Source organism: Arachis hypogaea, chromosome 4, assembly GCF_003086295.3.
Source record: "Arachis hypogaea cultivar Tifrunner chromosome 4, arahy.Tifrunner.gnm2.J5K5, whole genome shotgun sequence".
In the NCBI taxonomy this organism is placed as follows: domain Eukaryota; kingdom Viridiplantae; phylum Streptophyta; class Magnoliopsida; order Fabales; family Fabaceae; genus Arachis; species Arachis hypogaea.
This window is the reverse complement of record NC_092039.1, coordinates 19,274,042-19,283,879: the sequence shown is the minus strand read 5'-3', so window position 1 is coordinate 19,283,879 and position 9,838 is coordinate 19,274,042. Positions and strand designations below refer to the sequence as shown.

Here is a 9,838-nt window from a genome sequence, read left to right as displayed (position 1 = left end):
TATGATGTTCTCTGATTCAAGATGTCTTTATACTCTGCAAGATAAGAAGACGCCTACTGAAGCTCAAGAACTGATTGAAATGGTTGCAAATAACCAATTCATGTACACTTCTGAAAGAAATCCTGTGAACAATGGGACTAGTCAGAAGAAAGGAATTCTTGAGATTGACACTCTGAATGCCATATTGGCTCAGAATAAAATATTGACTCAACAAGTCAATATGATTTCTCAAAGTCTATCTGGAATGCAAAATGCACCAAGCAGTACTAAGGAGGCTTCATCTGAGGAAGAAGCTTATGATCCTGAGAACCCTTCAATGGAAGAGGTGAATTACATGGAAAACCCTATGGAAACACCTATAATCCTTCATGGAGAAATCATCCAAATTTTTCATGGAAGGATCAACAGAAACCCCAACAAGGTTTCAACAACAATAATGGTGGAAGAAACAAGTTTAGCAATAGCAAGCCTTTTCCATCACCTTCTCAGCAACAGACAGAGAGTTCTAAGCAGAATAACTCTGACTTAGCAACCATGGTCTCTGATCTGATCAAAACCACTCAAAGTTTCATGACTGAAACAAGATCCTCCATTAGAAATCTGGAGGCACAAGTGGTCAGCTGAGCAAGAAAATTACTGAACTCCCTCCTAGTACTCTCCCAAGCAATACAGAAGAAATCCAAAAGGAGAGTGCAAGGCCATCAACATGGCCGAATTTTGGGAGGAAGGAGAGGCAGTGAACGCCACTGAGGAAGGCCTCACTGGGCGTCCACTGGCCTCCAATGAGTTCCCCAATGAGGAACCATGGGAATCTGAGGCTCAAACTAAGACCATAGAGATTCCATTGGACTTACTTCTGCCATTCATGAGCTCTGATGAGTATTCTTCCTCTGAAGAGGATGAGTATGTCACTGAAGAGCAAGTTGCTAAATACCTTGGAGCAATCATGAAGCTGAATGACAAGTTATTTGGAAATGAGACTTGGGAGGATGAATCCCCTTTGCTCACCAAAGAACTGGATGACTTGTCTAGGCAGAAACTGCCTCAAAAGAGACAGGATCCTGGGAAGTTTTCAATACCTTGTACCATAGGCACCATGACCTTCAAGAAGGCCTTGTGTGACTTAGGGTCAAGTGTAAACCTCATGCCTCTCTCTGTAATGGAGAAGTTAGGGATCTTTGAGGTGCAAGCTGCAAAAATCTCACTAGAGATGGCAGACAACTCAAGAAAACAAGCCCATGGACTTGTAGAGGTTGTTCTGGTTAAAGTTGAAGACCATTACATCCTACTGATTTCATAGTCCTAGAGACTGGGAAGTGCATGGATGAATCCATCATCCTTGGCAGACCCTTCCTAGCCACAGCAAAGGCTGTGATTGATGTTGATAGAGGAGAGTTGATCATTCAAGTGAATGAAGAATCCTTGGTGTTTAAGGCCCAAGGATATCCCTCTGTCATCATGGAGAGGAAGCATGAAGAGCTTCCCTCAAAACAGAGCCAAACAGAGCCCCCACAGTCAAACTCTAAGTTTGGTGTTGGGAGGCCACAACCAAACTCTAAGTTTGGTGTTGAACCCCACATTCAAACTCTAAGTTTGGTGTTGGGAGGTTCCAACATAGCTCTGAGCATTTCTGAGGCTCCATGAGAGTCCTCTGTCAAGCTAATGACATTAAAGAAGCGCTTGTTGGGAGGCAACCCAATGTTTGATAATTAACTATTTTCTTTTGTTATTTTATATTTTTTGTAGGTTGATGATCATAAGAAGTCACAAAATCAATGAAAAAAGCAAAAACAGAATGAAAAACAGGAAGAAAAACAGCACACCCTGGAGGACGCACCTACTGGCGTTTAAACGCCAGTGAGGTTAGCTGTTGGGCGTTTAACGCCCAGTCTGGCACCATTCTGGGCGTTTAACGCCAGAAAGGGGCACCAGACTGGCGTTAAACGCCAGAAAGGGGCAAGAAGCTGGCGTTAAACGCCAGAAATGGGCACCAGCCCGGCGTTTAACGCCAGAAATGGCACAAAACGTGATTGTGCTTGCCATTTGGTGCAGGGATGATTTTTCCTTGACACCTCAGGATCTGTGGACCCCACAGGATCCCCACCTACCCTACCACTCTCTCTCTTCTTCACCCATTCACCAATCACCTCAACACCTCTTCCCCAAAAACCCTTCACCTATCAAATCCCATCTTTCTCTTCACCACTCACATCCATCCTTCATAAAACCCCACCTACCTCACCATTCAAATTCAAACCACCTTCCCACCCAAACCCACCCTCAAATGGCCGAACCCTACTCTCCCCTCTCCTATATAAACCCTCCTTCACTCCTTCACTTTCACACACCTTCAACACCATTTCTCTCCCCTTTGGCCGAATACAAAGCCATTCCCTTTCTTCTCATTTCTTCTTCTTCTACTCTCTTCTTTCTTCTTTTGCTCGAGGACGAGCAAACATTTTAAGTTTGGTGTGGTAAAAGCATTGCTTTTTGTTTTTCCATAACCATTTATGGCATCCAAGGCCGGAGAAACCTCTAGAAAGAGGAAAGGGAAGGCAAAAGCTTCCACCTCCGAGTTATGGGAGATGGAAAGATTCATCTCAAGGGTGCATCAAGACCACTTCTATGAAGTTGTGGCCTTGAAAAAGGTGATCCCCGAGGTCCCTTTTTTCACTCAAAAAGGGTGAATATCCGGAGATCCGACATGAGATCCGAAGAAGAGGTTGGGAAATTCTTACCAACCCCATTCAACAAGTCGGAATCTTGATGGTTCAAGAGTTCTATGCTAATGCATGGATCACCAAGAACCATGACCAAGGTGTGAACCCGAATCCAAAGAATTATCTTACTATGGTTCGGGGGAAATACGTGGATTTTAGTCCGGAAAGTGTAAGGGTGGCGTTCAACTTGCCCATGATGCAAGGAGATGAACATCCTTACACTAGAAGGGTCAACTTTGATCAAAGGTTGGACCAAGTCCTCACAATTATATGTGAAGAGGGCGCCCAATGGAAGAGAGATTCAAGAGGGAAGCCGGTTCAATTGAGAAGGCATGACCTCAAGCCCGTGGCTAGAGGATGGTTAGAGTTTATACAACGCTCAATCATTCCTACTAGCAACCGGTCCGAAGTTACCATAGACCGGGCTATCATGATCCATAGCATCATGATTGGAGAAGAAATAGAAGTTCATGAGGTTATAGCCCAAGAACTCTATAAGGTGGCGGACAAGTCCTCTACCTTGGCAAGGTTAGCCTTCCCTCATCTCATTTGTCACCTCTGTTATTCAGTTGGGGTTGACATAGAGGGAGACACCCCCATTGATGAGGACAAGCCCATCACTAAGAAGAGGATGGAGCACACAAGAGACCCCACTCATCATGAGATCCCTGAGATTCCTCAAGGGATGCACTTTCCTCCACAAAACTATTGGGAGCAACTAAACACCTCCCTAGGAGAATTAAGTTCCAACATGGGACAACTAAGGGTGGAGCACCAAGAACACTCCATCATCCTCCATGAAATTAGAGAAGATCAAAGAATCATGAGAGAGGAGCAACAAAGACAAGGAAGAGACATTGAGGAGCTCAAACACTCCATAGGATCTTCAAGAGGAAGAAAGAGCCGCCATCACTAAGGTGGACCCGTTCCTTGATTTCCTTGTTCTTTATTCTTCTGTTTTTCGAATTTTAGTGCTTATGTTTATCTATGTTTATGTCTTGTGATCATTAGTGTCTTAGTGTCTATGCCTTAAAGTTATGAATGTCCTATGAATCCATCACCTCTCTTAATAAAAACGTGCTTAAATTGAAAAGGAAAGAATTGCATGAATTTTGAATTTTATAACAGTTTAATTATTTTGATGTGGTGGCAATATTTTTGTTTTCTGAATGTATGCTTAAACAGTGCATATATATCTTGAATTTGTGGTTCATGAATGTTGGCTCTTGAAAGAATGATGAAAAAGGAGACATATTACTGAGGATCTGAAAAATCATTACAATGATTCTTGAAGCAAGAAAAAGCATTACTATTAAAAAAAAAACGAAAAAAAAAGAGAAAGAAAAGAAAGAAATAAAGTTGTGATCCAAGGCAATAAGAGTGTGCTTAAGAACCCTGGACACCTCTAATTGGGGACTTTAGCAAAGCTGAGTCACAATCTGAAAAGGTTCACCCAATTATGTGTCTGTGGCATGTATGTATCCGGTGGTAATACTGGAAGACAGAGTGCTTTGGGCCACGACCAAGACTCAATAAGTAGCTATGTTCAAGAATCATCACACTTAACTAGGAGAATCAATAACACTATCTGGATTCTGAGTTCCTAAAGAAGCCAATCATTCTGAATTTCAAAGGATAGAGTGAGATGCCAAAACTGTTCAGAGGCAAAAGCTAAAAGCCCCGCTCATCTAATTAATACTGATCTTCATAGATGTTTTTGGAATTCATTGTATATTCTCTTCTTTTTATCTTATTTGATTTTCAGTTGCTTGAGGACAAGCAACAATTTAAGTTTGGTGTTGTGATGAGCGGATAATTTGTACGCTTTTTGGCATTGTTTTTAGTATGTTTTTGGTAGGATCTAGTTAGTTTTTAGTATATTTTTATTAGTTTTTAGTTAAAATTCACTTTTCTGGGCTTTACTATGAGTTTGTGTGTTTTTCTGTGATTTCAGGTATTTTCTGGCTGAAATTGAGGGACCTGAGCAAAAATCTGATTCAGAGACTAAAAAGGACTGCAGATGCTGTTGGATTCTGACCTCCCTGCACTCGAAGTGGATTTTCTGGAGCTACAGAAGCCCAATTGGCGCGCTCTCAACGGCGTTGGAAAGTAGACATCCTAGGCTTTCCAGCAATATATGATAGTCCATACTTTTTCCAAGATTTGATGGCCCAAACCGGCGTTCAAAGTCACCCTCAGAAATTCCAGCGTTAAACGCCGGAACTGGCACCAAAATGGGAGTTAAACGCCCAAACTGGCATAAAAGCTGGCGTTTAACTCCAGGAAGAGTCTCTACACGAAAATGCTTCATTGCTCAGCCCAAGCACACACCAAGTGGGCCCGGAAGTGGATTTTTATGTCATTTACTCATCTCTGTACACCCTAGGCTACTAGTTTTCTATATATAGGACCTTTTACTATTGTATAAAAAATCTTTTGATCACTTTAGATCTCTAGATCATCTTTGGACATCTAGTTCTTAGATCACGTTTGGGGGCTGGCCTCACGGCCATGCCTAGACCTTGTTCTTATGTATTTTCAACGGTGGAGTTTCTACACACCATAGATTAAGGTGTGGAGCTCTGCTGTACCTCGAGTATTAATGCAATTACTATTGTTCTTCTATTCAATTCCGCTTGTTCTTTGTCCAAGATATCACTTGTTCTTCACCTTGATGAATGTGATGATCCGTGACACTCATCATCATTCTCACTTATGAACAAAGTGACTGACAACCACTTCTGTTCTACAAGCAACCAAGGCTCTAGTGTTTATCTCTTGGATTCTTTAACCGGAATCTTCGTGGTATAGGCGAGAACTGATGGCGGCATTCAAGAGAATCCGGAAGGTCTAACCTTGTCTGTGGTATTCTGAGTAGGATTCAATGATTGAATGACTGTGACGTGCTTCAAACTCCTAGCAGGCGGGGCGTTAGTGACAGACGCAAAAGAATCGATGGATTCTATTCCAGCCTGACCGAGAACCGACAGCTGATTACCCCATGCTGTGACAGAGCATAGGCAAATGTTTTCACTGAGAGGATGGGAGGTAGCCATTGACAACGGTGAAACCCTACATAAGCTTGCCATGGAAAGGAGTAAGAAGGATTGGATGAAGACAGTAGGAAAGCAGAGAGACGGAAGGGAAGGCATCTTCATGCGCTTATCTGAAGTTCCTACCAATGAATTACATAAGTACCTCTATCTTTATCTTTATGTTTATTTTCGTTCATCACCACATCCATTTGAGTTTGCCTGACTAAGATTTACAAGATGACCATAGCTTGCTTCATACTAACAATCTCCGTGGGATCGACCCTTACTCGCGTAAGGTTTATTACTTGGACGACCCAGTGCACTTGCTGGTTAGTTGTGCGAAGTTGTGTAATGCCATGGTATTGAACACCAAGTTCTTGGGGTTCATGACCGGGGATTATGAGAGTTGTGAAAAGTATTGTTCACAATTTCGCGCTACCAAGTTTTGGCGCCGTTGCCGGGGATTGTTCAAGTTTTGAGCAAGCTTTTGGTAACATCAGTGCCAAGGATTGTTTAGTTTGGACAACTGAAGGTTCATCTTGTTGCTTAGATTAGGTATTTATTTTTTTTCGAAATTCTTGAGGCTGAATTCTAGAGTTTCATGATGATTTGTTGAAGTCTGGCTGGCTGAGAAGCCATGTCTAATCTCATTGGACCGAGGTTTCAACTTATCATCACAAGAGCTTGTTGATTTCTATCAATCTTGCTTTTGGAGCAGTGATCTGCTAAGGCTTGGCTGGCCTTTGGCCATGTCTAGTGTTTTGGACCGAAGCTTTCTTTGAAAGCTTGGCTGGCTGTGAAGCCATGTCTAATTCCTGGACCGGAGTCTTAGACTAGCATTGCACTGATTCCTGGAATTCTCATTAAGAATTTTGATACCTTTTTTCCCACTTAATTTTCGAAAAACACAAAAAAATTTACAAAATCATAAAATCCAAAAATTTCTTGTTTGAGTCTAGTGTCTCATCTTAAGTTTGGTGTCAGTTGCATGCATTCATTCATGTGTCTTAAAGATTTTCAAGTAGTTCTTGATGATTTCTTACTCTAATCTTTGAATTCTCTTGACTTGAGTGTTTGTGTGTCTCATATGCATTCTCATTAGTGTCAGCAGTATACAAACTGCTAAGATTGGTGTCTTGCATGCATTGTTATTTGATTCTTGTTGCATTTTGATTTTTCCTTATTATTAAAAAAAATCCAAAAATATTTTAATTTGTGTCTTCTCAAGTCAATAATACAGAGAATTGAAGATTCAGAACATTCTGCAGAGGAATTACACAGAAAGAGCTGGGCGTTCAAAACGCCCAGTAAAGAAGGACAGACTGGCGTTTAAACGCCAGCCAGGGTACCTGGTTGAGCGTTTAAACGCCAGCCAGGTTACCTGGTTGGGCGTTTAACGCCCAAAGAGGTATAGTTTTGGGCGTTAAACGCCAGAATGTGCACCATTCTGGGCGTTTAACGCCAGGATGGCTAAAGGGGGAAGATTTTGTTTTCAAATCAAATTTTTTTCAGGTTTTCAAAATCTTTTCAAAATCAAATCTTTTTCAAATCAATTTTTCAATCAAATCTTTTTCAAAATCAATTTCTTTCCATTTTCAAAGATACTTGCTACCAATTAATGATTTGATTCAACATTTCAAGTATGTTGCCTTTTCTGTTGAGAGAGGTTTAATGTTTGAATCATATCTTTTCTTGTTAGTCAAGTTTTTAATTTTCAAAATCAAATTTTTTTTATGTTTTTCAAATCATATCTTCTCAATCACATCTTTTTAAAACTAATCATATTTTCTTAACCACATCTTTTTCAAAATAGTTTTCAATCAAATCTTTTTGATTTCTAATTTCAAAATCCTTTTTCAAAAATCACTTGATTTCTTTTCTACTTTCATTTTCGAAAATTAAGTAATGTTTTTCAAAAATGTTTTCAAAATTTTCACTTAATTTTCGAAAATCACTTCCCTTCTTTTCACATCCTTCTATTTATGGACTAACAATATCCCTTAATGCAAAATTCGAACTCCATCTTCCTTGATAAGTTCGAATTTTCTACTTCTGTCTTCTACTCTTCTTTTCCTCTGACACTTCAAGGAATCTCTATACTGTGACATAGAGGATTCCACATTTTCTTGTTCTCTTCTCTTTCTTATGAGCAGGAGCAAAGACAAAAGCATTCTTGTTGAGGCAGACCCTGAACCTGAAAGGACCTTGAAGAGAAAGCTAAGAGAAGCCAAAGCACAACTCTCTTTAGAGGACCTGACCGAATTCTTCAAAGAAGAAGAACCTATGGCAGCCGAGAACAACAACAATGCCAACAATGCAAGGAAGGTGCTGGGTGACTTTACTGCACCTACTCCCGATTTCTATGGGAGAAGCATCTCTATCCCTGCCATTGGAGCAAACAACTTTGAGCTTAAGCCTCAATTAGTTTCTCTAATGCAACAGAATTGCAAGTTCCTTGGACTTCCATTGAAAGATCCTCATCAGTTCTTAGCTGAGTTCTTGCAAATCTGTGACACTGTCAAGACTAATGGGGTTGACCCTGAGGTCTACAGACTTATGCTATTCCCTTTTGCTGTAAGAGACAGAGCTAGGACATGGTTGGACTCTCAACCTAAAGAAAGCCTGGACTCTTGGGAAAAGCTAGTCAATGCCTTCTTGGCAAAGTTCTTTCCACCTCAAAAATTGAGTAAGCTTAGAGTGGAAGTCCAAACCTTCAGACAGAAGGAAGGAGAATCCCTCTATGAAGCTTGGGAAAGATACAAACAATTAATCAGAAAGTGTCCTTCTGATATGCTTTCTGAATGGAGCATCATAGGTATTTTCTATGATGGTCTCTCTGAACTATCCAAGATGTCTTTGGATAGCTCTGCAGGAGGATCTCTTCATCTGAAGAAGACGCCTACTGAAGCTCAAGAACTGATTGAAATGGTTGCAAATAACCAATTCATGTACACTTCTGAAAGAAATCCTGTGAACAATGGGACTAGTCAGAAGAAAGGAATTCTTGAGATTGACACTCTGAATGCCATATTGGCTCAGAATAAAATATTGACTCAACAAGTCAATATGATTTCTCAAAGTCTGTCTGGAATGCAAAATGCACCAAGCAGTACTAAGGAGGCTTCATCTGAGGAAGAAGCTTATGATCCTGAGAACCCTTCAATGGAAGAGGTGAATTACATGGAGAACCCTATGGAAACACCTATAATCCTTCATGGAGAAATCATCCAAATTTTTCATGGAAGGATCAACAGAAACCCCAACAAGGTTTCAACAACAATAATGGTGGAAGAAACAAGTTTAGCAATAGCAAGCCTTTTCCATCACCTTCTCAGCAACAGACAGAGAGTTCTAAGCAGAATAACTCTGACTTAGCAACCATGGTCTCTGATCTGATCAAAACCACTCAAAGTTTCATGACTGAAACAAGATCCTCCATTAGAAATCTGGAGGCACAAGTGGGTCAGCTGAGCAAGAAAATTACTGAACTCCCTCCTAGTACTCTCCCAAGCAATACAGAAGAAAATCCAAAAGGAGAGTGCAAGGCCATCAACATGGCCGAATTTTGGGAGGAAGGAGAGGCAGTGAACGCCACTGAGGAAGGCCTCACTGGGCGTCCACTGGCCTCCAATGAGTTCCCCAATGAGGAACCATGGGAATCTGAGGCTCAAACTAAGACCATAGAGATTCCATTGGACTTACTTCTGCCATTCATGAGCTCTGATGAGTATTCTTCCTCTGAAGAGGATGAGTATGTCACTGAAGAGCAAGTTGCTAAATACCTTGGAGCAATCATGAAGCTGAATGACAAGTTATTTGGAAATGAGACTTGGGAGGATGAATCCCCTTTGCTCACTAAAGAACTGGATGACTTGTCTAGGCAGAAACTGCCTCAAAAGAGACAGGATCCTGGGAAGTTTTCAATACCTTGTACCATAGGCACCATGACCTTCAAGAAGGCCTTGTGTGACTTAGGGTCAAGTGTAAACCTCATGCCTCTCTCTGTAATGGAGAAGTTAGGGATCTTTGAGGTGCAAGCTGTAAAAATCTCACTAGAGATGGCAGACAACTCAAGAAAACAAG

General features: G+C 41.0%; 1 non-coding gene across 1 annotated transcript; it reads right to left on the bottom strand.

The window, feature by feature from the left end:
* Positions 1-8,443: 8,443 nt before the first annotated feature.
* On the bottom strand, positions 8,444-8,551 carry LOC112799291 (small nucleolar RNA R71). The gene has a single exon (XR_003200866.1). It is a non-coding gene; the product is annotated as a small nucleolar RNA R71 (small nucleolar RNA).
* Between the last annotated feature and the right edge of the window lie 1,287 nt (positions 8,552-9,838).